Source organism: Myotis yumanensis, unplaced genomic scaffold (genome assembly GCF_028538775.1).
Source record: "Myotis yumanensis isolate MYYU_CA2020_CCGP unplaced genomic scaffold, mMyoYum1.0.hap1 SCAF_2, whole genome shotgun sequence".
Taxonomy (NCBI): Eukaryota; Metazoa; Chordata; class Mammalia; order Chiroptera; family Vespertilionidae; genus Myotis; species Myotis yumanensis.
The window spans coordinates 145,416,224-145,440,231 of NW_027223753.1; the positions used below are offsets into that span (position 1 = coordinate 145,416,224).

Below are 24,008 nucleotides of genomic sequence, written 5' to 3' on the forward strand. Positions count from 1 at the left end.
TTCTGGCACCCCTATAATTCTGATATTAGTGCGCTTGAAGCTGTCCCAGAGGCTTCTTACACTATCTTCGTATTTTCAGATTCTTTTTTCATTTTTCTTTTCTGGTTGGGTGTTTTTTGCTTCTTCGCATTTCAAATCTTTGGCTTGATTCTTGTGCTCCTCTGGTCCGCTATTGGGTATAATATTCTTTATTTCAGTCCATGTATGCTTAATTTCTAGTTGTTTCTTTATCATAGCATCGAGGGTCTCATTAGTTTTCGTGAGGCTCTCCTCAAGTTTATTGCAAGCCCTCAAAATTGCGTTTTTTAGCTCTATATCCTCCATTTCTGTCATGTTTTTTTGTCTCCGCATTTTTTATGCTTTCTTGGTGCACCCCCTTGTGGTCTTTGTGCGCAGTCTTGTTCTAGTTAAGCCTTGATTGTTGTAGTTAATACTAGAGGGATTTGACCACCAGGCCGACTGGCTGTGAGAATCAGCTGTGGGAAAACTTCTGTCCTCTGGGGAGGTGCTAATCTAGCCTTTGCCTGAGGCGATCCGGCAAATGGCTCTGCGCAGGGCTTGGGCGGGGCAGGATCAACAGGGCGGGCGGAGGGAGCAGTTATGGCTGCTCTCAGTCCCGTTCCCAGAGGCTCTGCTTCTCAGAACCCCGGCAACCGCTGCAAACCTCGGAGAGAAAGCTGCCCTCACGTTCCAACTGATGCTAGACAATCCCGCTTCTCCCGTTTGAGTCTGAGTCTCTAGAGACTTGCCCAGATCTGGAGCTCAGAGTCTGAGACTCCCTCCTGATTGAAAATGACAACTGCGCCCTCAGCCACCAGCCCGCTTTGCGGGCGCACCTCCGTACCTTTAAATTTTCCACACTGCGCCTCCTCTGAGCCTTGGAATGCTGTTCTCTTTCCTTCTAGTTGAAGAGTCTCTCCTCAGCCAGCCTTCCTGTGGTTCTGGGTGATGTCCGTTCCGTCTTTTAGTTGTATTTTTGAAGTGGTTGTTTGCGGCAGCAGTCTCCGGTGTTTACCTATGCCGCCATCTTGATGGTCTCTCGATTCCCATGCTTTTATTTGCATTATTTTGTTCTCTGTTTCCCTAGATATTTTCTTTTTTAAAAAAATATATTTTATTGATTTTTTTACAGAGAGGAAGGGAGAGGGATAGAGAGTTAGAAACATCTATCAGCTGCCTCCTGCACACTCCTCACTGGGGATGTGCCCGCAACCAAGGTACATGCCCTTGACCGGAATCGAACCTGGGACCCTGGAGTCCACAGGCCGACGCTCTATCCATTGAGCCAAACCGGTTAGGGCCCTAGATATTTTCTTTCTTCTTTCCTGGTCTAAGATTCCTGATTGTGAGTAGACACTTATTAACTCTGATATCTGTATAGTTTCTATACTTAATAACTTTTTTGCATACATCTATATTTCTGGCATGATTCCAATACCTGCCTATAATTTGATTGTGATTTGGTTAAAGCATATAATCAAACCAGCTGTTGGGTTTGTACTCATTTTATTGGGGGTGCTACCCAGCTTCATTTGGTGCTATTTCCTTGTTATAAATCAGACAAAACAAACTCCTTGTTAATCCCTGTTAATTGGATTCAACCACCAAGCAACTTATTTAGGTGGCAAATACCACAATAGGCCATATAGAAATCTAAAGTTCCTACTACGTCAAACCTAGACACGGGTGCTCCTTTTCTTGTAGAAAAAAAAAATAGCACACAGAGGAGCTAGCCTATGTAACCAATATTTCACAGATAAAGAGCATAGAAAAAGCTAGGTAACACATGGGGTAGATTGAAAAGTTGCCTCACTTATAGACCTTGCAATAAAGGTGCATTAGTTAGGCTAAACCCTCATGTCTGTCCAATTTACAGATTTCAGTCCAATAGTCTTTTGTGCTTCAAATCCAATACTACTTGTTAGGGGCTACCCCACGATCTGCTTTCAGTGAAATACTCACATGTGTATATCAAATAGAATTGGCCTGTCACCAGGCAATGGAATTTGTGACAGGCCTATTCTACTTAACACCCATATATGAATATTTGAAGCACAAAAGACTATTGGCTGCATTCTGAAATCTGCAAACTGGACAGGCATCTCTAATGTCAGTAAACTTCAGGATAGTTCTTAATATTACCCTTGATCTATTCTGACCCACCAATTTCCCTTCTAAAAAAAATAGACATTTAGATAATTTAATCCAAAAAGTAAAAAATTCTGAGCTTCAATTTACATTTAAAAATATCCTCCCGATACGCCAAATTTGGGGTTTGATATCTGGTCAGGGCACATACCAAAAGCAAGCAAATTGATGTTTCTCCCCCTCTTTCTCAAATAGAAAATAAATAAAAATAAAAACAATCACTGAAAGAATATTTTAGATGGCTTTCTTCTTCATTTCACACTTTACATGAGGCTTGAAAAGTAGGCAGAATTCTACAAGCAATGGTACAGAGACTAGCAGGAGAATGACAATATTACTGAGGCCATAGAACTCACCTAATAGGTTCATAAATTTGGACATTGGTTGTTCAAAATTGAGGCCTTTCGGGGTGAAACATGTGCTGACTTAGGACATAGGGACAGAATGTTGTCCTTACATTGCAACAGAACTCTGTTGGATCTCCATTAATAAATTATCTAGAAAGCAAACATAAAAATCGTAAAATTATGTAATTTGGCAAATATCCCCATCTCTGGGTGTGTGGCCTGTGCAGATTGGAAATGGTATCAGTTCTCCTGATTTAATTGGCCATTTTTGGCTCCTGCCTTAGAAGTTATTACAAGCTCATAGCATAACTGTTCTCTTAGTAATTGTCCATGTTGCAACTCTCATTTGCTCTCCAGGGTCTTAAATTATGCTGTGCAGTCACTGTTCCATCAAATGGTCTAAACATGATCCTCTAAAAAAATGAACTAGAAAATTTGTCACTAGTAGAGTTTGGAATGACTACCCTCAGAAACTTTTCACATGACCACAACACATCAAACAGTGATATAAATCTTGAACAATCGTGTCCATGGGTGATAATGGTCTATCCTGCAGCCTCGGCAGAGAAAAAAACAAAAAGGAATCCTGACAACTGAAAGCAAAATAAGTTCCCATCTTTATTTTAAACTCAGACACATTTTCCCATTCTTGTGTTAAACAATACTGGGGCAGAGCAAAAATGACTACTTGCTTGCTCCAGGGATTACTTGCTCTCAAGAAGATAAGCCTGTAAACCAATTTAACAGCTTATCAAAACTAGCAATTTATTTATCAAGACTCTCTTCAAGATCCTCATCTGCTGTGTCTGTCAATCCAGTTATTATATCATAAACTCTTCCCAATCCCAACAAAGTTACCCACCTTGCAGGACTCAGCTTGAAATCTCCTAAATTAGTTAACTCTAAACCCTATAAACATACTTCCATAATTTCTCCACTTTGAGAAGCTATTGATATATTTTTTCAAGTTGGTGTTCTCCCTCACTGCTGTAAGTCTAATAAATTTAGTCTTTTTTTTTTTTTTTTTGGTTAATCCTCACCTGAGAATATTTTTTCCATTGACATTTTGAGACAGTGGAGAGAAGGGAGGAGGAGGTGGGGGGAGAGAGAGAGAGAGAGAGAGAGAGAGAGAGAGAGAGAGAGAAACATCAATGTGAGAGACACATCAGTGGGTTGACTCCCACACATACCCCAACCAGGGCCAGGGATCAAACCTACAACCCAGATACATGCCCTTGACCAGGAATCAAACCCGTGACCCTTCGGTCCAGGGGCCAGTGCTCTAACCACTGAACACATCAGTCAGGGCAATAAATAGTCTTGGTTGGTCAATGGGCTTCTCTGGTGGTCTACTGAGGTGTAGACAGTTGTCATTACTAAACTTTTATCAAAATGGGCCTTTGTCCTCAGAATATCTTACCTGACTGTTTTGTTTTTTTTCATATCCCTTAAGATTTTCTGAAATTCATAGAAAACTTTCATCCCCTTTGGTGATCCTCACCCCTATGGCTTATCCCCTAGCCATGAGCACTACAGTGGAATGCAGATAAAGCTTATGGAAAACAGAAGATGAGAAGATTACTCATTGTCCTACTTCTCTGCCCAACCTACAAAGTTCTACTTTGTTTATATGCAGACATGTAGAGGTATTTCCTGGCCATGTAACAAAGAGAAATCCAGCCACCTACTTTCATGCTTACATACACAACAAGCTTTGTTTTTGCGGGGGGGTGGGCAGAAAACTCTATGTTCCTCCACCAATTTCACAGTCTCCAGATTCTCAGTCCAAACACTTGATGGTGTCTTTCTTTTCTAAGATTCATCCCCATCTTTGTTAAAGCAAGTGCCCCTGGCCCTAACTTTTTCTGATTTTGGGTTTCCTGTCTTCCTTCCCCATCAACTTTCCATGACATAATGAGGGAAAGCATAAAAAGTCTGGCCTGATAGAGTTCCTTTCTTATGTATTTACAAACTCTCCTGAAGCCCCAACTGCCCATACTTATTCAACTGAGTCAAAATTTATCTCCAGAAAGTCTATAATAAGGGACATTAGCACATGATAATGCCCCCCCTCCTTGTGAAACTGCTTCACAGCCTTAGGTTACGGCCTGACTCTTTGGAGCTGCTAAGCTAATTAGGGCCAATTAACTATATAACATTATTATCAACTGTAATAGAGCACTTTTGTGTCTTTTAAAAATACTATGAACTGACCTCATTTTAATTTATTTTATCTAGAAGAGACATTTCAGAGCCCAGCTCCTTTCTTCTAGGCATAGAGGAGGAGGGAGGGGGAGGGAGAGATAGGAGGTCTCTGCTCTTTTTGAGGGTTCCTGTTCAGCCCAGGTTGCTATGCAAGTCCACATCTATTATTATTGATGATCTGCTACTTCAAGCACAGTCACATATTTAACGTTTCATGAGCAAAAAGTGGCTTTCTTTTGTTGGGAGAAGCAACTCAGAATAATCCACTAGGCCTTTCTATGAGGGCAACAGTGTTCACTGAGATGTGACTAGCATTTAAGCAGCTCAATGCATACTGTTAAACTTATGCTCTTCCTCATAATACTTAGCACAATTTAAATTATATTTATTTGGAAGATTACTCAGTGCATCTTTACCCACTAAAATATATTTCCCCTAATGTTAGGAAGCATACATAGAGTATACTTCCTTGTTATATAATCAGTGGTCTTGGTGTATAATTGGTGTCGCCTGGTAGACTCTCACTAGGATATAGAAAGCCTTCAGTAAAGACCTTAAATGTGTGAATAAAAGAAACTGCTCAAATAGAAAGAAAACCAGTCATCTGTAGGCAATGCTTCCTAAATTATGCCTGTTCTCACAAGTATGCCATGCAATGAGAAAAATAAGTAGGATAGAGTAAATTTTCATAACGTTACATAGTTTATAATATATTTTACTCCACTCTCTTGGTTTTAAAAAGGCTTCCCCTTCTTTTATGAAATGGTGGTATTAATATATGACAGTTTTCTGTGTTTGTGATTTTTAAATTGATATTACTTGGAAAATTAAAATTAGAAACACTATCTCAGTCATCCAACTTCATTTCATTTTAATAATTTTCTTCTTTGTGAACTCTAAAAGTCTGGGAACTACTCATCTAGGCATGTCAAAGTATAATTTCCAAAAAATTAAAATCATGACTCTCATGCAAATATGTAGTGTACAAATGTCAAAGATTTTTTTTAACTCATTAATGAATGAATCAGCAGGATGGTAAACCTGTTTCAAAGGAGAATATAAGAGTTTGAAAGAGAATTACCAAAAGAAAGCTGAAATAAGACTGCTAATTTATATACAGGGCAATGAAACTGTAACCTTTAGGGGTTATCTTTTCCATAGGTCAAAAACCATTAGAATCTCTACCAGAAAAAAAAAGTAATTTGCTCCTTGTCAAGTTAACATGCAGCTTTATGGAGTTTGGGCCTTGGTCAATAATAAATAATAAGAGTGGCAGAAGACTCAGACCAACTTCTTAGACAGTCTCTAGTATGAGTTTGGAAGGTCATATTATAATTTTTCTGCCTTATTTCCAAGTTTGGATAATTTTACTAAGAGGAACTTGCCTCTAAAATTTGGATGAAGGTTGCATATATATAAAGTGTGGATCTATAGATTTATAGATATGAAACTGAAAGGAAATAAACCAAAATTGAATAGTTATTTTGACTTGGAAATAGTATTATCGGTGTATTAGTTTGAGAGGACTACCATAACAAAATACTCCCAAACCAAATGGCTTAAACAACAGAATGTGTTGTCTCATAGTTCTGGAGGCTAGAATTCCATGATCAAGTTGTCAACAGGGCTACATTCCCTCTGAAGGCTCCAGGGAGGAACTCTTCCTTGCTTCTTTCTAGTTTCTGTGGTTGCCAGCAGTCCTTGGCATTCCTTGCTGGGTAGCTTTGTAGTAGGCGGTTAGAACGACATGAGCAGAGTAGGAACCATAGGCCAGGTACTGAAGGTCACCAGGCCTGAAAACCCCAGAGGACCTAGCAATGGACAATTATAAGGTGGGACTTCACCCCCAGGGTGACCTTTCCTCCCCTATCATATCCTTAGTCATGCTGTTTGGACCTCCTGATCTCTCATATCTCTAGGCATGTGGTAGGTCCCATTAGAGGAGGAACAATGAGGCTGAAAAACAGCCTCCTACAAGCCCTTGCACAACACTCCCTTAAGCATTAAGCACTAGAGATAACATCTAAGTCTCAGTTGTGTTTCAGCTCCAGGCCCAGAAAAGCAGTGAGGCCAGGCAGGACAATGCCATGGCTGACATCAGGTCCCACTGTGATGACTAATGACCCTTTGCCCTGGCACCAACCAATCAGTGAAGACCACAAACCCTGAAAGAACACAACTAGAAAGCTAATGAATATTCATGTTTCAGCCTTTTCCCTCTTCTTCCTTCCAGGAGCATATATACTTGTTTTCTCTCTCCTAATCTCCACGAGCCCTTCTTTTGTCTCTGTAACTTGTTTCCTGAGCCCACACAGCCCAGCTGGCTCATTTCTTCCATGGCTCACTCCTTCTACCTCTGTGACTGTCTAAATAAACTAGAGGCCCGATGCACAAAATTCTTGCAAGAGTAGGCCTTCCTTCCCCCGACTGCTGGCACCTGCTTCCCTCTGGCACCCGGGACCCAGGCTTCCCTTCAGCTGCCAGCAGGCACCCTGGACCCGGGCTTCCCTCGCAGCCCCGGCTTCGTCCGGAAGGTTGTCCAGAAGGACTTCCGGTCTAATTAACATATTACACTTTTATTATTATAGATTTTTGCTTGTATTTGAATCTTGGCTCTGAATTCTTTCTTAGCCAGAACTCAAGTACTGAGGTTACTGAACCAAGGTCCTATAACATTCTGGGACCATTTCATTGCCAACAGCTTTATCACTGCAATCTCTGCCTTCATCTTCACATGGACGTCTTTAATTATCTTTTTAATTTTTTAAACTTTATTTCTTAGTGGTGTTCTAGGGTTTATCATACATATCTTAACTTCTGATAAGTTAATCCTATATAATAAAAGCCTAATATGCTAAGTGTCCGGTCATCTGGTTGTCTGTTCAAACAATCAAAGTATAATATGCTAATGATATGCTAAGGCCACTCAACCGCTCTCTGTGATGTGCACTGACCACCAGGGGGCAGACGCTCTGACTGGTAGGTTAGCTTGCTGCTGGGGTCCAGCCGATTGGGACTGAGCGAGATGGGCCAGACATGCCCTAGAGCCCTCCTGTGGAGCCCCAGTGGTGCACGAATCCGTACACTGGGCCTCTAGTATATTATCTAATTAGTATCATTAGATTTACAATAATTGAATTGCTGTTATTGTTAAGCATATTACATGTGTTCAGAATCCAACATTACATTGTTATAATTATTAATTTATATAATTTTATGATTATTAAAAAGCTGAGAAAAGATAGGCAAGCATATATTTATAGAATTTGTTATATTAACCTTCTTATTTACCATTTCTGGCTCTCTTCACTTGTTTCTGTGGATTCAAGTCACTATCTAGTGACTCGCTTTAACTCCAGTGTAACCTTGCTCCCACCTTCCTTCTTTGTGCTACACTTTTATTGGCAAATATATTGCATTCCTATGTGTTATAGGTTCAAGAATACAATTTTGTGGATATATCCTTTTACAATTGCTTTTAAATCAGTTAAGAGAAGATGGGAGAAGAAATATGCACTTATACTGTCTCATAATTGCACAATTACCTTTACCACTGCTATTTGTTTTTTCATGTGGATTCAAACTACTATTTTGGATCACAGGCAGTTTCTGTTTCCTGTTTTTTCTTCCTTTGCATCAGTCACACTTTCCTGTTCTTTGAATGTGTCATAATTTTTTTTTTTTGAAATTGGATGTTTTAAGTAATATGTTGTAGCAATACTGGATACAGATTCCCCGCCCCCTCTCTGGAGCTTGTTTTATTGTTATTATTGTTGTTTGCTTCTTTATTTGTTCAATGACTTGGACAGAGAACATTAGTGAATTCCATTTCCCCTGCAGTATGAAACCTCTGATATTGCTCCTTGGAGGGAACAGCTTTGGATACGCACACAGTCAGCCTGAGATGACAACAATTTTAGCAGAACTTCTTTTTTTTTTTATTGAATTTATTGGGGAACAGATTTCAAGTGTACAATTCAATAGACTGTCATCTACACATTGCATCCTTGGCCTATCGCCCCCAGGCAGTTTCTTTCAATACTCATCCCCAACCCCTCTTTGTCCACCTCCACCTATCCCCAACTTGGCTTTCCCTCTGGCTATCACCAAACTATTGTCTGGGTCTACATGTTTTATATATATACTAGTGACCCGATGCACGGATTCATGCACATCGAAAGGAAATTAATTAGAAGGTGGCTGGTGGGGTGGGACTGGGCAAGATGGGCTGGACAGGCCCTGGAGCCAACCTCCCAGGGTCCCTCTCCAGTCAACCACACCTGGGCAGCACCGAGCCTTGAAGGCCATCTGCGGAATGAGCAGGGTCCCTCTGGCAGGTAAAGTCTCTCAGCCTGGCCTGCAGGGATCAGGCCGAAACCAGCTCTCTGACATCCCCAAGGGGTCCTGTAGTGCGAGAGGGCACTCTGCAAAGTTGCTGTCATATAGGGTGTGGAATGCAAATGCAAGTGTGCAGTAAACCAGATTTGGGGCCGACAGTGCCCCAGCAACAACATAACCCAAGGCCAAAGGTGGAATCGAGCAACCCCACAAGGAATCAGGCTCCCTCCTCTCTGGTATCAGGGTGTGTCACCCGAGAACCACTGCTGCCAAGTCACTGCAGCTCAGCAACTCCTCGTTGAGCATCTGCCCTCTGGTGGTTAGTGCATGTCATAGCGACCTGTTGGATGGTTGGACACTTAGCATATTAGCCTTTTATATAGAGAGACTAGAGGCCCAATGCATGAAATTTGTGCAAGGGCCTTGGCCCCAACCCCCACTGCTGCAGCTGGGGGTCTCTGCTGTCTCTGCTGTGGCCCTCATCCACTGCGGCTTTGTCCGGAAGGAAGGATATCTGGAAGGAAGGATGTCCGGGAGGATGTCCAGTCTAATTAGCATACTATGCTTTTATTATTACAGACTAGAGCCCTGGTGCACGAATTCGTGCACCAGTCGGGTCCCTCAGCCTGGTCTGCAGGAGCAGGCCAAAACTGGCTCTCCGACATCTCCCGAGGGGTCCCAGATTGCAAGAGGGCATAGGCCAGGCCAAGGGACCCCACCATTGCACAATTGGGCCTGGGGAGGGAAGCAGGAGGTTGGCCAGCCAGGGAGGTACCTCAGGAGGGCTCCAGGGCATATCTGGCCAGTCTCACTCAGTCACAATCTCCCAGACCCCAGCAGCAAGCTAACTTACCAGTCAGAATGTCTGCCCCCTGGTGATCAGTGCACGTCATAGCAAGTGGTTGAGCAGCCTTAGCATATCATTAGCATATTATGCTTTGATTGGTTGAATGGACTACTGTACAACCGGACACTTAGCATATTAGGCTGTTATTATATAGGATGTGTGTGTGTGTGCGTGCGCGCGTGTGTATTATTTTGCTTAATCCCTTCACTGTCTCTTTCTCTGATCTCTCTGTTAAGCTGTCTGCCTTCTTTGGCCTCAAACCAAGTTCATAGATTCCATTAATTGCTAACTGATTGCTATTACTGACTGATTGCTCTATCATCTTTGATAATGCCCCAGGGCATAAATTGTTCTACAGTCTGATCTAATTGACTTTGGGCCCCTTTTTAGGAACACTTTTGGAAGACAGTTTTTGAAATTTGTTCTGGCCCCAGGAGGACTCACTCTTATTAACTGTCTCCTTTGCGGATTCTCTTTGGTAAACTAGCTGGCCACTGCTTTAGGCTGTTGCTGTCATAGATGTATCAACTGCCTCTTGTTTACCACCAAAATCTCCATAGTCTTTGAGAGCACTCTTAGGCTTGAACTTCCCCACACTGTGTTTCAAATAGAATCACTTCCTTTAGGGAAAGCTTTGTAGGTGTCTGTTCTTATGGATTGCCTCTCTGCTTGGGAAAAAAAAAAGTATCAGAGCCAATGTGCTGGGCCCTCGGAAGGTTTTCTCAGTTTGCCTCTCTTGGAATGGAACTTGTACATGAGTAGTGGGTTGGAGGGAAAGTAATCCAGGCCCCAGGATTCTCACCTGCCATGCCTCGGTAGAATCTCCTCCCTGTGAACAGAGGCTAGATGAAAAGAGGGCACTCCTCACCTCGCAGCCAAATTCACTATGAATTTAGTCTCTGCACTCAGAGTAAGAGGGTATGGCAGGCTGCCCCTCCATGGGAGATACTGTCTCCTTTGACTGGGAGTTTAGGAAAGAGGACTTCCATCATCTTCGCCATACTTATACAGTGTGGAATTTCAATCAGAATGTACTAGGCATGGAAATGAAAGAATGGGTCATGAAATGTGGGAAAAGAAGGGGACACTGTAATACTTTCAAAAATAAGGATAAGTTTTTTTTTTTTTTTTTTTAAAAAAAAAAGAAAGAAAGAAAGAAAGAAAAGAAAAGAAACCCAGCCGGCATTGCTCAGTGGTTGAGCATAGACCTATGAACCAGGAGGTCACAGTTCAATTCCCAGTCAGGTCACATGCCCAGGTTGCAGGCTCTACCCCAGGTGGGGGGTGTGCAGGAGGCAGCAGATCAATGATTCTCTCTCAACATTGATATTTCTATCTTTCTCCCCCATTCCTCTCTGAAATCAATAAAAATATATTTTTTAAAAAGAAAAGAAAATGATATTACCAAAATTATAAATTTTGATGATCTAAAAACCAAATTTCTAGAAAAGCAAGTCAGAAAAATCATATGGCCAATCAAGATCACATAAGTAAGATGTTCTTGTTTATTATATTACTAGAGGCCCAGTGCACAAATTCGTGCATGGGTGGGGTCCCTCCGAGGGAGGTTGGCTGTGGGAGCACATTGACCACCAGGGGGCAGCTCCTGTGTTGATTGATAGTCTGCCCCCTGGTGGTCAGTGTGCGTCATAGTGACTGGTCGACTGGTCATTCTGGTCATTCGGTCATAATGGTCACTTAGGCTTTTATAAATATAGATACTAGAGACCTGGTGCACAGATTCATGCACCCGTGGGGTCCCTCGGCCTGACCAGTGCCCTCTCGCAATCCAGGACCCCTTGGGGGATGTCAGACTGCTAGTTTTGGCCCGATCCCTGCAGGCCGGGCCAAGGGACCCCACTGGTGCATGAATCCATGCACCAGGCCTCTAGTATGCATTTAAGATCTTTGGTTACTCTCTTCCTGCCCACCCCCTACGCACTTCCCTCTGAAATTCATCAGTCTGTTCCATGTTTCCATGCCTGTGTGTTGAGCATCTGCCCCCTGGTGGTCAGTGCGCATCATAGCTACTGGTTGAACAGTTGAATGGTTAAATGGTCGCTTAAGCTTTTAAATATATAGCTAAACATTTGACACCAAAGTACTATATTTTTTTAAATTGACATTGTTGCTCATTCTGTGTCTCATTCCTAATCCTGACTGCCCTAACTGCCAGGTCTCTGACCCTTCACAGTCCTCCCTGGACCTCTTCCTCTGCTGGTCTCTAGTTGTGTAGCCTTTGCTACCTGACCACCTACTGGGAGCATCACTAGCTTTCAACCTCACACCTCCTCAAACTTCTACCTCACTCTGTCATCAGTAAACATTTTGTAGAGTGCCTACTATGTGCTAGGTGAACAAAAGATGAATTAAAAAAAAAAAAGAATGGGTCATGAATTAAGTGCCACAGAGCCTTGTTATTATTAACAAGTTTGAGTAGACTTTCTTAAATAAATCTTTCTTCATTTGTTGCATGCCTTCAGCACAAATACCAAAGACTTGAATTTTTTATTATTATTATTTTTGCCAGTTTATATTTGTTTTGCTAGGGAGCAGATCCTTAGAACTCTTCATTGCTGCCATTCCTGATATTTGCTTTTCATAATTAGCTGTTCATTTGTTTTCCATTCCAAACATGAACTCACACATGGTAGTTATTAATATGGTGAAAAGTAAGTGTTTTACTAATATTGAGTTCTTGTGACATTTTGCATTCGAAGTATTTAAAGAGTGGACAAGATGACATTTCAGACTTACTTTTTCTTCTCACCCCTTATGGGACAGTGCCAATGTTTAATAGAATATGATTAGAAAAAATTGTTTCAAAAGATTCTCTATGTTTATAGAATCATAAAAATGTTTGAAAATCTATGTTTAAAACAAAAGCAGAAAGTGGTTGGAAGGGAGTTGAATATAAATATTAATGAGACATAGGTGCAAACCCAAAATTTCCTTTGTGAGTCAATCCAACCACAGAGCTGATCCAATTATAATATCTATCTTAATATTCTTTAATATTATAGCCAAGTCAGTTCACAAAGAATCTACATCAGAATAGAAAGCCGTGGCTTAAAACAAGCATATTGCAATGACATTCACCAAGTCATTTAATGCATTAGAATTGGTTTCATTTCAGAAAATGAAAAAATCTCATGGTAGATTTATACTTGAATGTGAGGGAAGAGACATACTTTAGGATGCTTTCCCATTTACTAGTATGTTTTCATTTATTTGTAGTCTTTGTGATGTGCCAAATTATTTTCAGTTTACAAAATGTGGCACCTATAAATATGCATTAATTATTCATTTCAATCATTTAGTCAACAAATACTTATTGAGTAAATACTAAGCCAAACTGTTCTAAATTATGAGAATCTGGCAATGTATAAGACAGACAAGATCCCTTTTCTCTTGAGTTCATACTCTATATCATCTACACTAATAAAAATATGCAAATTGACCATACCTTCGTGATGCCCACCAGCCAGTCAGGAGTGAGTATGCAAATAAACCCAACAAAGATCGAGGGTTAATTTGCATATGCAGGTGCCAAGCGGCCAGGGGTGGGGCGGGATGCTTGTGTCATTGCCAGGCCTCTGGGCAGTGCGAGCATTCCGTACTGCCCCAGCAGCTCCAGGGCTCTGGGACAGAACAAAGGCAGAAAGTTGGCTCCAGGCCAGAGGGAAGGCGGAAAGGAGGCTCCGGCCAGAGCAAAGGCGGTGCAGGCAGCGAGGAGGAGGAAGGCCCATTTTTGCACGAATCTTCATGCATTGGGCCTTTACTCTTAAAATAAATATATAAATGTGGAAATGTGTTATGTTTTGCATTGTATGCTAAGGCACACTTTTTAGATGTCCTTATCAGAAATAATACACTGAAGTGTTAGCTGCTGATATTGCATAGCCACATCTCTCCCTTGAAATTGCTCTTTGTCTAAGGGATCCATCTCATCCAAAGTTACAATATCTGCCCTAGGACAGCCTACATCCAATGTCTGGTTAACACAAAGTATAAGACCTGTCCTTCAGAGTTATTTGTGGATAACTCTGAAGAGCTGTCTCAGCTCCAGTGATCCCCAAAGGGTCATCTGAGACTTCTGTTATAATTTTATCACAGTAGAATTTCTGTATCTATCTAGTTCTGCTTCCTATACTTCCTTATAGGCATTGCTCCTGAGGGAAATTACCAATAAACATCCTACACACAAAACTTCATCTCAGATCTGCTTCCAAGAAACTCAACCTGAGATGGTGGGCACCAGAAATGATCCTAGAAAGGAGACTCTAAGTGCTACTTTGATCTGCATCACATGCTGAAAGGTGGAAAAAAGCTAAAGTCAGTCCAATAACATAATTTTAAGGATAGTGAAACTTCAGAGAATGTTGAACTCTAACCCTGGCAGCATTGCTACACCAGAGAAAAGGCTTCAATTAAGGAGCGGGACCCTATGGGCAAAGGATCTAAATAGACACTTTTTGAAAGAGGATATATAGAAGGCCCAGAGACATATGAAAACATGCTCAAAGACACTAATACTCCAAGAGATGCAAATCAATACAACAATGAGATACTATCTCACACCTGTCAGAATGGCTATCATCAACAAATCAACAAATGACAAGTCCTGGTGAGAATGTGAAGAAAAAGGAACCCTACTGCACTGCTGGTGGGAATGCAGTCTGGTGCAGCCACTGTGGAAGACAGTAATTGTTGGGGTCCAGCCCCAGCAGGTCCAGGGGTCCCCAAAGGTGTGGACGGAGTCGGCGAAGAAGGAATGACACGGAGGCAGTGTTCAGTTGATCAGCAGCCTAGCCAGGTTCTCTAGCCAGGATCTCCAGCCAGGTTCTGTCCAGGTTCTCCAGCCAGGTTCTGTCTTTTATTGTCTTGTTACATCTGTATTTATACCAGTTGATTTTAATCCTATCAATTTCTATTCCAAAGGTTAGGGCATTTCTTATCTCCATTCCAGGGAGTAAAGATTATGTAGCTTAAGCGTGATTGTTCATAGTTAAAGTGATTAACTGCCCGCCTGGCATTTAGTTAAGGGGTTTTATTCCCTCCCTAACTTCAGGAAAAAATCCTCACCTGGGGAAACAACCTTTCTCAGAGAGGTGACTTTGGTTAAAACACATAGCTCTAAGAAGGGGAGCAAATATATTAAGAACAGTATGCCATATACACCTGCTCCCTTGAGACATGCTGTGCAGATGTTTCTTCCCTACAGGGACTATGTCAAGCAGCAAGGATGGACCGGCTTCCGGCAAATTCCCCCTTTTTTATTTTTTAAATGATAGTGCATGTAAATCAGCAGCCACCTCTTTTTTAATTTATTTTTTTTATTTTTTAAGCTGTTTCCAGCTGGAGTGGCTTTGGAAAGTCCACTCTAAAATGAAGTCACTTATTGTCATCACTGTCCTCCTCCCCAACCTTTGTTCTGAAACCAAGCACCTTCCTGTGACACCCAAAGGAGGCTGCTCTCTTTAGTTTTCCATGCGACTCCCAAGTTGGTCCAAGCTGTGGGGATCACTCTTCAGCTCAGGGGTGGACAGATGCTCCAGCTCATAGTGCCCATTGTCAAAGGCCTTATGTGTGGGTTTCTCTTTCATGCCCTCCTTCTGGCTCCTCTTGTGTTCAATAATCTGCTGGAGCTGGTGCCCAGCATACTCTGGCTTGGTGGTCAGTGGGCCCCCAGCTGGCACAGCCACACCAAGAATATCTGACACCATGTACGGGCGTAGCCAGCCCACCAGAGGAGTGCTTCCAGGGCTATAGTGGGTCTGCTTGTAGTAGAAGAGAAGTCCATCCACCTCAAAAGGGAAATCCATCGACAGCACCTTACACAGGCTCTCAGAGGTACAAGGAAAATTCTTTAGCCCCACAAATTTAAAAGGATTGAGCTTGGTGTTCTCTCCCAGTCCATCTTCTTCTGATAACTTTGAATGCATCCAGTAGAATCGGAAATCAGTCTGGCAGTCATAAAAAGGGTGGCCCCGCCAGCACATCACATCCAGAATGTAGTAGGTCTGCTTCGCCTCACTGTAAATGCAGTCCAGAATGGTATAGTCTTTTGCAGTTGTTGAGTTTCGCTTGTTGCCTCCTGGCAGGAGTGAAGAAAACTTGTTGACACAGTAACCACTCTTGTTGTAGGCACTGGTAGAACCCCTGGAGGCCACGATAAGCGCTCTTTTTCCAACAGGGCACACAACCACAATCCATTCCTGCCCCAAATCCGCAGGGACGTCAATTAACCATTCAGAAAGCATCAATTGATTAGCATAGCGTTTTGGTAACTTCTTGCCAGTGTCAATGTCCATTTCTTCATCATATTTCTTATCTTCTTCCTCACTCTCCATCCCTGTCCAGTCACCTTCAGACAGTCTTCTGGCATGATTCACATAATCCAGCCGCTTGAATTTCTGCCATTCCAAAAACTGCTGGCGCCGCTCACTCTGCTCCAGGGAACTGTACTTGGACTTGTACTGGGACAGGCGAGGGTGTGGGGCAGCTGTGCTATTCAGATCTTGAGAAACAGAAAAGCTACTAGCCAGGGCTTGACTCAGTTCTTCCATTTTCCCGAGCTTCTATCGATTCCAGGCGGCCATTCTCCCCACCACAGCTCCGCACAGCCTTTTCCCTTCCGGATGGGGCCGTTCAGGTCTTGAGAGAACCCTCCTCCTCTAGTCCCTGAGGGTCTGGGCCAGACTGCGGGGTCCAGCCCCAGCAGGTCCAGGGGTCCCCAAAGGTGTGGACAGAGCCAGCGAAGAAGGAATGACACGGAGGCAGCGTTCAGTTGATCAGCAGTCTAGCCAGGTTCTCTAGCCAGGATCTCCAGCCAGGTTCTGTCCAGGTTCTCCAGCCAGGTTCTGTCTTGTATTGTCTTGTTACATCTGTATTTATACCAGTTGATTTTAATCCTATCAATTTCTATACCAAAGGTTGGGGCATTTCTTATCTCCATTCCAGGGAGTAAAGATTATGTAGCTTAAGCGTGATTGTTCATAGTTAAAGTGATTAACTGCCCGCCTGGCATTTAGTTAAGGGGTTTTATTCCCTCCCTAACTTCAGGAAAAAATCCTCACCTGGGGAAACAACCTTTCTTGGAGAGGTGACCTTGGTTAAAACACATAGCTCTAAGAAGGGAAGCAAACACATAAAGAACAGTATGCCATATACACCAGGTCCCTTGAAACATGCTGTGCAGATGTTTCTTCCCTACAGCAACTATGTCAAGCAGCAAGGATGGACCGGCTTCCAGGAAGTAATGAGTTTCCTCAAAAAACTAAAAATGGAACTCCCATTTGACCCAGTGATCCCACTTCTAGGACTATATCCCAAGAAACTAGAAACACCAATCAGAAAGGCATATGCTCCCCTATGTTCATAGCAGCCCAATTTACAATAGCTAAGATTTGGAAACAACCTAAGTGCCCATCAGAAGATGAGTGGATTAAAAGAACTGTCGAATCAAGTCAAAGATTTGAAATATGAAGAAGCAAAAAACACCCAACCGGAAAAACAAAAAGAAAAAAGAATCCAAAAATATGAAAATAGTGTAAGGAGCCTCTGGGACAACTTCAAGCATACCAACATCTGAATTATGGGGGTGCCAGAAGGAGAGAGAGAGTAAGATATTGAAAACCTATTTGAAGAAATAATGACAGAAAACTTCCCCTCCCTGGTGAAAGAAATAGACTTACAAGTCCAGGAAGCACAGAGAACCCCAAACAAAAGGAATCCAAAGAGGACCACACCAAGAAACATCATAATTAAAATGCCAAGAGCAAAAGACAAAGAGAGAATCTTAAAGGCAGCAAGAGAAAGAAACTCAATTACCTACAAGGGAGTACCCATACGACTGTCAGCTGATTTCTCAACAGAAACAATGCAGGCCAGAAGGGAGTGTCAAGAAATATTCAAAGTGATGAATAGCAAGAACCTATAATGAAGATTACTTTACCCAGCAAGGCTATCATTCAGAATTGAAGGTCAGAGAAAGAGCTTCACTGATAAGAAAAAGCTAAAGGAGTTCATCACCACCAAACCAGTATTATATGAAATGCTGAAAGGTATTCTTTAAGAAGAGGAAGAAGAAGAAAAAGGTAAAGATAAAAATTATGAACAACAAATACATCTATCAACAAGTGAATCTAAAAATCAAGTGAATAAATAATCTGATGAACAGAATAAACTGGTGAATATAATAGAATCAGGGGCATAGAAAGGGAGTGGGCTGACAATTCTTGGGGGGAAAGGGATGTGGGGTGCAGGAAAAGATTGGACAAAAATCGTACACCTATGGATGATGACAGTGGGGGCGGGGTAAGTGCAGAGGGTGGGGTGGGAACCAGGTGGAGGGGAGCTATGGGGGGGGGAGAGGAAGAACTGTAATAATCTGAACAATAAAGATTTAATTAAAAAAACTGTGGTACATCTACACAATGGAATACTATGCTGCTATAAAAAAGAAGGAACTTTTACCATCTGCAACAGCGTTTATGAACTGGAAAGCATTATGCTAAGTTAAGTAAGCCAGTCAGAGAAAGATAAATATCATATGATCTCAGTCATATGTGGGATATAATGATCAACATAATTTGATGAACAAGAATAGATCCAGAGACAAATTGTAGGGGAGTGGCGGGGGGTAGAGAGAAACCAAAGGACTGTATGCATGCATATTAGCATAACCAATGGACAGAGACACTGGGACAGTGGGGGCTTGCCCGGAGTGGAAATGACTTGGGGGGGGGGGGTCAATTGGGGGAGGTGTCAAGTTTAGACAATAAAAATAAATAAAATAAGATAAAATTAATGAAAGACAAAAAAGAAGTGGGACCCTAAAACTAAGAATGAGAATATCTGGGTCCATACAGTGGAGAACTTTGAAACCTAAATCTAGCTGAGCCCTGTGGGCCAGTAAATATCTCACCTCTTCTCTTAAAAGCTACCCTGTCTCTTGCTTACAGATGATGCAGAGATTTATTCTTGAAAGGCAACACGTTACCTCTCAGGATCTATCCCTACCTATAAAACCCTAGTTTTTAAAAAAAAAATCTTGGAGTCCATTTCAGCATAACTCTTATTTGAGGAATTGTTGAGCCTGGGAAAAGAAGGAAAGAGACACTATACACTGAGAGTACAGGGCAACCCAGAGTGAACTGGTAGGAGCCAGGAGAGTATATATGGGACAAGAAAATGAGATTTCTGGATTAAGAGATGCAAAATATAAAGATAGATAAGGGAGAATTTATTGAAAGGAGAGTACTCTCCTATAATACTGAATTTAACACCCTAGCAAAAGTTGTATGAGGTGCTACTAACATCTGCCAGGATGGCTTTTGGCAGCAGGAAGGAAGTTATGGCCCATACTACATGACGGAAACATGCTAGAGCTGCTGAGACAGACAGTGGGGGGATAAGTCAAAAGGTTCAGAGAACAGAGCATGCAAGGATGGATATACTTCTCAAGGTCTAACATCTTACCAGCCAACTGTATTCTATGGGAAGACCCAGAAAACATCCCATTTACCAAAGAAATAAGGAATGTGCTGGTAAGAAGGACACCATCATCATTGAAAAGCTCCGTCTCTTTGGGCCATGACTAACAGCAGGAGGTACTATTACAGAGCCAAACCCTTAGTGTCAATGATGATGACAGGATCATGGACTAAATCATGGAATGGCATGGGCCAGGTGGTGGCACTATACTGACAGAAGCGAGGTGGGAATAACTGCCATAATGAACGGCAAGGTTGGGAGAGCAGCCAGGAGGGCCTGACTTATAAGCGTCTATGGTGAAGGCTTATAAAACACTTACTCACAGGTATAAGATAAATGGGCAACCAACAAGAACATTGCTAAATATTTAAAATCAAAAGTGATTAGGAGTGTGTGAGCAGAAAGATGAGGCCAATTATCCCAATGAAATGTATAACCCTTTACCAAGTTTCCAAACCTGAGCCACTTTTCAGGCCTAAAACCCACTGATGAATGATAGGCTGGGTTCCTATGTAGAAGGACCCTGCAACAGCACAGCAAATGTATATAATAGTGATCCTTCCACATTGGTGAAGCTTTTAAGGCACAAGCAGCTAAGGCATAAAAGAACATCCCTTTGAAAGTAAAGGGCAAATTATTGCACCTTGCTCTTCCCAGCAGTAAGAAGGAAGCATAAAGTTTGCTAGGCCTCTGACTTCTAGAGGCAGCATTTTCCATAGTTGGCAATAGTGCTCCAACCCATTTATTGTACTACTAAAGGCCTGGTGCATGAAATTTGTGTGTGTGGGCGGGGGGGGGGGGGGGGGGGGGAGTCAGGGAGCTGTCCTTTAGCCCAGCCTGCACCCTCTCCAATCTGGGACCCCTTGGGGATCCGGCCTAAACCGGCAGTTGGAAATCCCTCTCACAATCCAGGACTGAAGGCTCACAACCGCTCGCCTGCCTACCTGTCTGCCTGTCTGCCTGTCTGCCTGATTGCCCCTAACCGCTTCTACCTTCCAGCCTAATCACCCCCTAACCACTCCCCTGCTGTCCTGATTGACACCTAACTGTTCCCCTGCTGGCTTGATCGCTCCCAACTGTCCTCCCCTGCCAGCCTGATGGCCCCCAACTGCCCTCCCCTGCCAGCCTGATGGCCCCCAACTGCCCTTCCCTGCTGGCCTGATCACCCATAACTGCCCTCCCCTGCTGTGACCTGCCTCCTCCACCGGGACCAGCCTCCTTCACGCCGCATAGAGCCGTGGGACCCCAGGCCTCACCGCATGGAGCAGCCACCGGGCCCCACCTCTGCTGTGCATGCGGACATCTTGTGGTGGCTATCTTGTAATGACATCATGTGAGGGCGTTAAACAAGGGTGTGACGCCACCTAGGCTTTTATTATATAGGATAAGGAAGGCGTCCAACTTTCAGTGGAGTCTGTGGTAGGTCCCGACTGTGGTACAATCAGCCCACAGTAACCAAGGGTCTGCCATATGACCCAGCAGACCCTAGGTTACTAAAAGTATCTCTGATGGGAAAAGACAACCCATGGAGTTTAGGGAAGCCACAATAGAAAAATTGCAACATAGGAACCCTAAGGTCTGGAGAAAATCCATGCCATCTGCAGCAAATTAGCATCCATCATTTGAGAAAAAGCTTCTGGTGTGCTGTTGGGCCCTGGTAGTGAAAAAACATCTGACCATGTGGTGAGAGAAGCCCATCATGAGCTGAATTCATTCAGACCTGTCAAGTCATAAGGTCAGGCAGCCCAGCTGCAATCCACCGTAAGATGAAAATAGGATCAGTTATAACCAGTTATGAGTATGGCCAGCGGGCATTAAAATTTATCAATAGGTGGCCCAGACCGCCACATCACTTACTATTATCTCATTGGCAACCCTTTCTCAGATCATACCTATGCCACATCAAGGTGGTGGGAGTCTTTCATGATCATCACTAAAGGAGAAAAACAGCTGAGTTTGGATGATGGATTGAGATGAGCTGAAATAGACTGCTGCTGCACCACAGCACCACGCTGGGGTGATTTGTGTATTAGTTTCCTAGGATTGCCATCACAATGGGTGGCTTAAAACAACAAACATTTATTCTTTCACAATTCTGGAAGCTGGAAGTCCAAAAGCAAGGTATCAGTGGGGGCCATGCTTCTTCTGGAGGCTCTAGGAAAAAGTCCTTCCTTGCTTCTTCCAGCTTCTGATGGTTGCTGGCAATTCTTGGTGTTCCTTGGCAATTCTAATCTCATCTTGTGTCTACCTTCTTCCCCATGTGTCCATGTCTCCAAATATCCCTCTTCTTAAAAGAACACTTATCACTTGGATAGGGCCCACCTTAGTCCACTATGAGCTCATCCCAATGATTATATCTACTAAGACAATGTTTCCAAATAAGGTCATATTCATAGGAACCAGAGGATAAGACAACAATATATCATCTGGGAGACACAATTCAATTTAACCTATAACACCTTAAGAGACATAAATGAAAAAAACTGTGGTACATTTACACAATGGAATACTATGCAGCTGTAAAAAAGAAGGATCTCTTACCTTTTGAGACAGCATGGAGAGACCTGGAGAGCATTATGCTAAGTGAAATAAGTCAGTCAGAGAAAGACAAGCATCACATGATCTCACTTATATGTGGAATCTAATGAACAAAATAAACTAATGAGCAAAATAGACGTAGGGACATTGAAGCATGCAACAGACTGACATTTCAGAGGGAAGGGAGCAGGGGGGAAGCCATATATGCACAGCTCCTAGTCACAGACAATACGGCAGTAAAGGATTGGGAAGGGGGCCAGAGTGGGATGGAAGGATTCAATAGGGGTAAAGGGGACATCTATAATACTTTCAACAATAATACTAATTTTTTTTTAAAAAGATACATAAATGAGAGAAAATCCTCCCACTGAGCACTGCTTCATACCATGTATTAGGACATTATATCAGTTCTCCAGAGAAACAGAACCAATAGGATATATGTAAAAAGAACCTTACTATTTTAGGAGTTGGCTCATATGAATATGGAGGCCAAGAAGTCTCATGATTTGCAATTTTAAGCTGGAGAACCAGGAAAGCTGGTGGTGTAATTTAATGAGTCAAAAGACCTGAGAATTGAGAGAGTGGTGCATGCTGATGATCAGAGTCCTGGTCTGAGTCTAAAAGTTCAAGAACCAAGAATGCTGATGTCCAAGGGCAAGAGAAGATGAAGGTGTCAGCTAGGGTAGAGAGCAAATGCTGTATTCAGGCCCTCGATAGATGGTTGATGCCTGCACACTGATGAGAATGATCTCCTGCACTCAGTCTACAGATTCAGATATGAATCTCATCTAGAAATACCCTCAAACACAAACCCAGAAATAATGTTTCTCAGATATCTGGCATGCCTACACCCAGTCAAACTTAACCACCTCAGTCATTACTTACAGTGTAGAAAGAGAAGTGGCCAAGGCCATTTGGACTTCTTGTGTGACTTTATTTTTTTGGAGAGATACATGTGGAGGTTTGGGTTTGTATGTGGGGAAAGAAGGCCACTGAGGCCTATATTTTTCTCAAAGAAGCTACACTGCTCAATATACTTAATTTTTTCCCAAAAGGACCAAAACTACAAATAATTATCCCATACTACATATTGTTGTCAGTTTTTATCCTATGTATATGTCTACAAGGCTTGGAAGAATAGAAGGATTTGGTCAGCACTCCTTTCCTCCCTATGAATTCCTAAGGGATGTATACATCCATGAGACAGAGCCAAACAAAATAAAGCACCCATTTCTTATTAGCAAGACTTGTTCCTGAAACCCCAATGAACAGAGCTCTGGCTATCTGGGTTTGCCTCCCTGTGGCCTTAGCCTCCAAACCCAAATCTCATGTTATAACTATTTTCTTACAAGCCACATGGAACACAAGACTAAAAAAGTGAACTGTATAAAGTGTATACAAAAGAAGAGCTCAGGTGAACAGATCTTTCCTGTGGGAGTCACCCTACGGAAAGAGGAAGTTGACACCAGTGTGCAAAGAGGGCTCATTCCTATAGACCACGTATCACTTTGGAAGCAGGAACAGAACAGGGAAAGCACATGCACAGAACCCTGAAATGCACACTGACCACAGTTCACCAATGCACCTGACCCAATCAGAGTCCTTGAATCTAAGCATCCAGACTAATAAACCCTCTGCTTGGGAAAATTTAAGAAAGAGAGGTGAAAGGGAAGAGCAAAGGCTTATGTATCTGCCCTCCCAAGAGGACTACACATTTCACATATCATATTTATTTCGTATTCATTGTTCCTATAAATACAATCCAGTTTTTTACATCTACTGGATTTATTTTCGGCTCAGAAAATAAATCTCTGTATGTTTGTGTTCTCTTCCCAAACACATTATAAAATCCTAAAGAGAAAGAACTGTCTTTTGCTTTCTTTGTGTCCTCCACAGTGCTGGGGATGTGAAAGAATAAATAAAATTTTATAGATAATAATCATAGCAATTACTTTTATCAATGTCTTTCGACTCACTAGGCAGTGTTTTAAGTGCCTTATACACATTAACTAATCTTGAAAACAATTCTGTAAGGTATATACCTTAACACACACTTTATAGGTAAAGAATTGTGGCTCAGGAAGCTC

The 24,008-nt window shown here is 42.4% G+C and overlaps 1 pseudogene; it reads right to left on the reverse strand.

Moving 5' to 3' along the window:
* Nucleotides 1–15,269: 15,269 nt before the first annotated feature.
* Nucleotides 15,270–16,478, reverse strand: LOC139002122 (snurportin-1 pseudogene; annotated as a pseudogene).
* Between the last annotated feature and the right edge of the window lie 7,530 nt (nucleotides 16,479–24,008).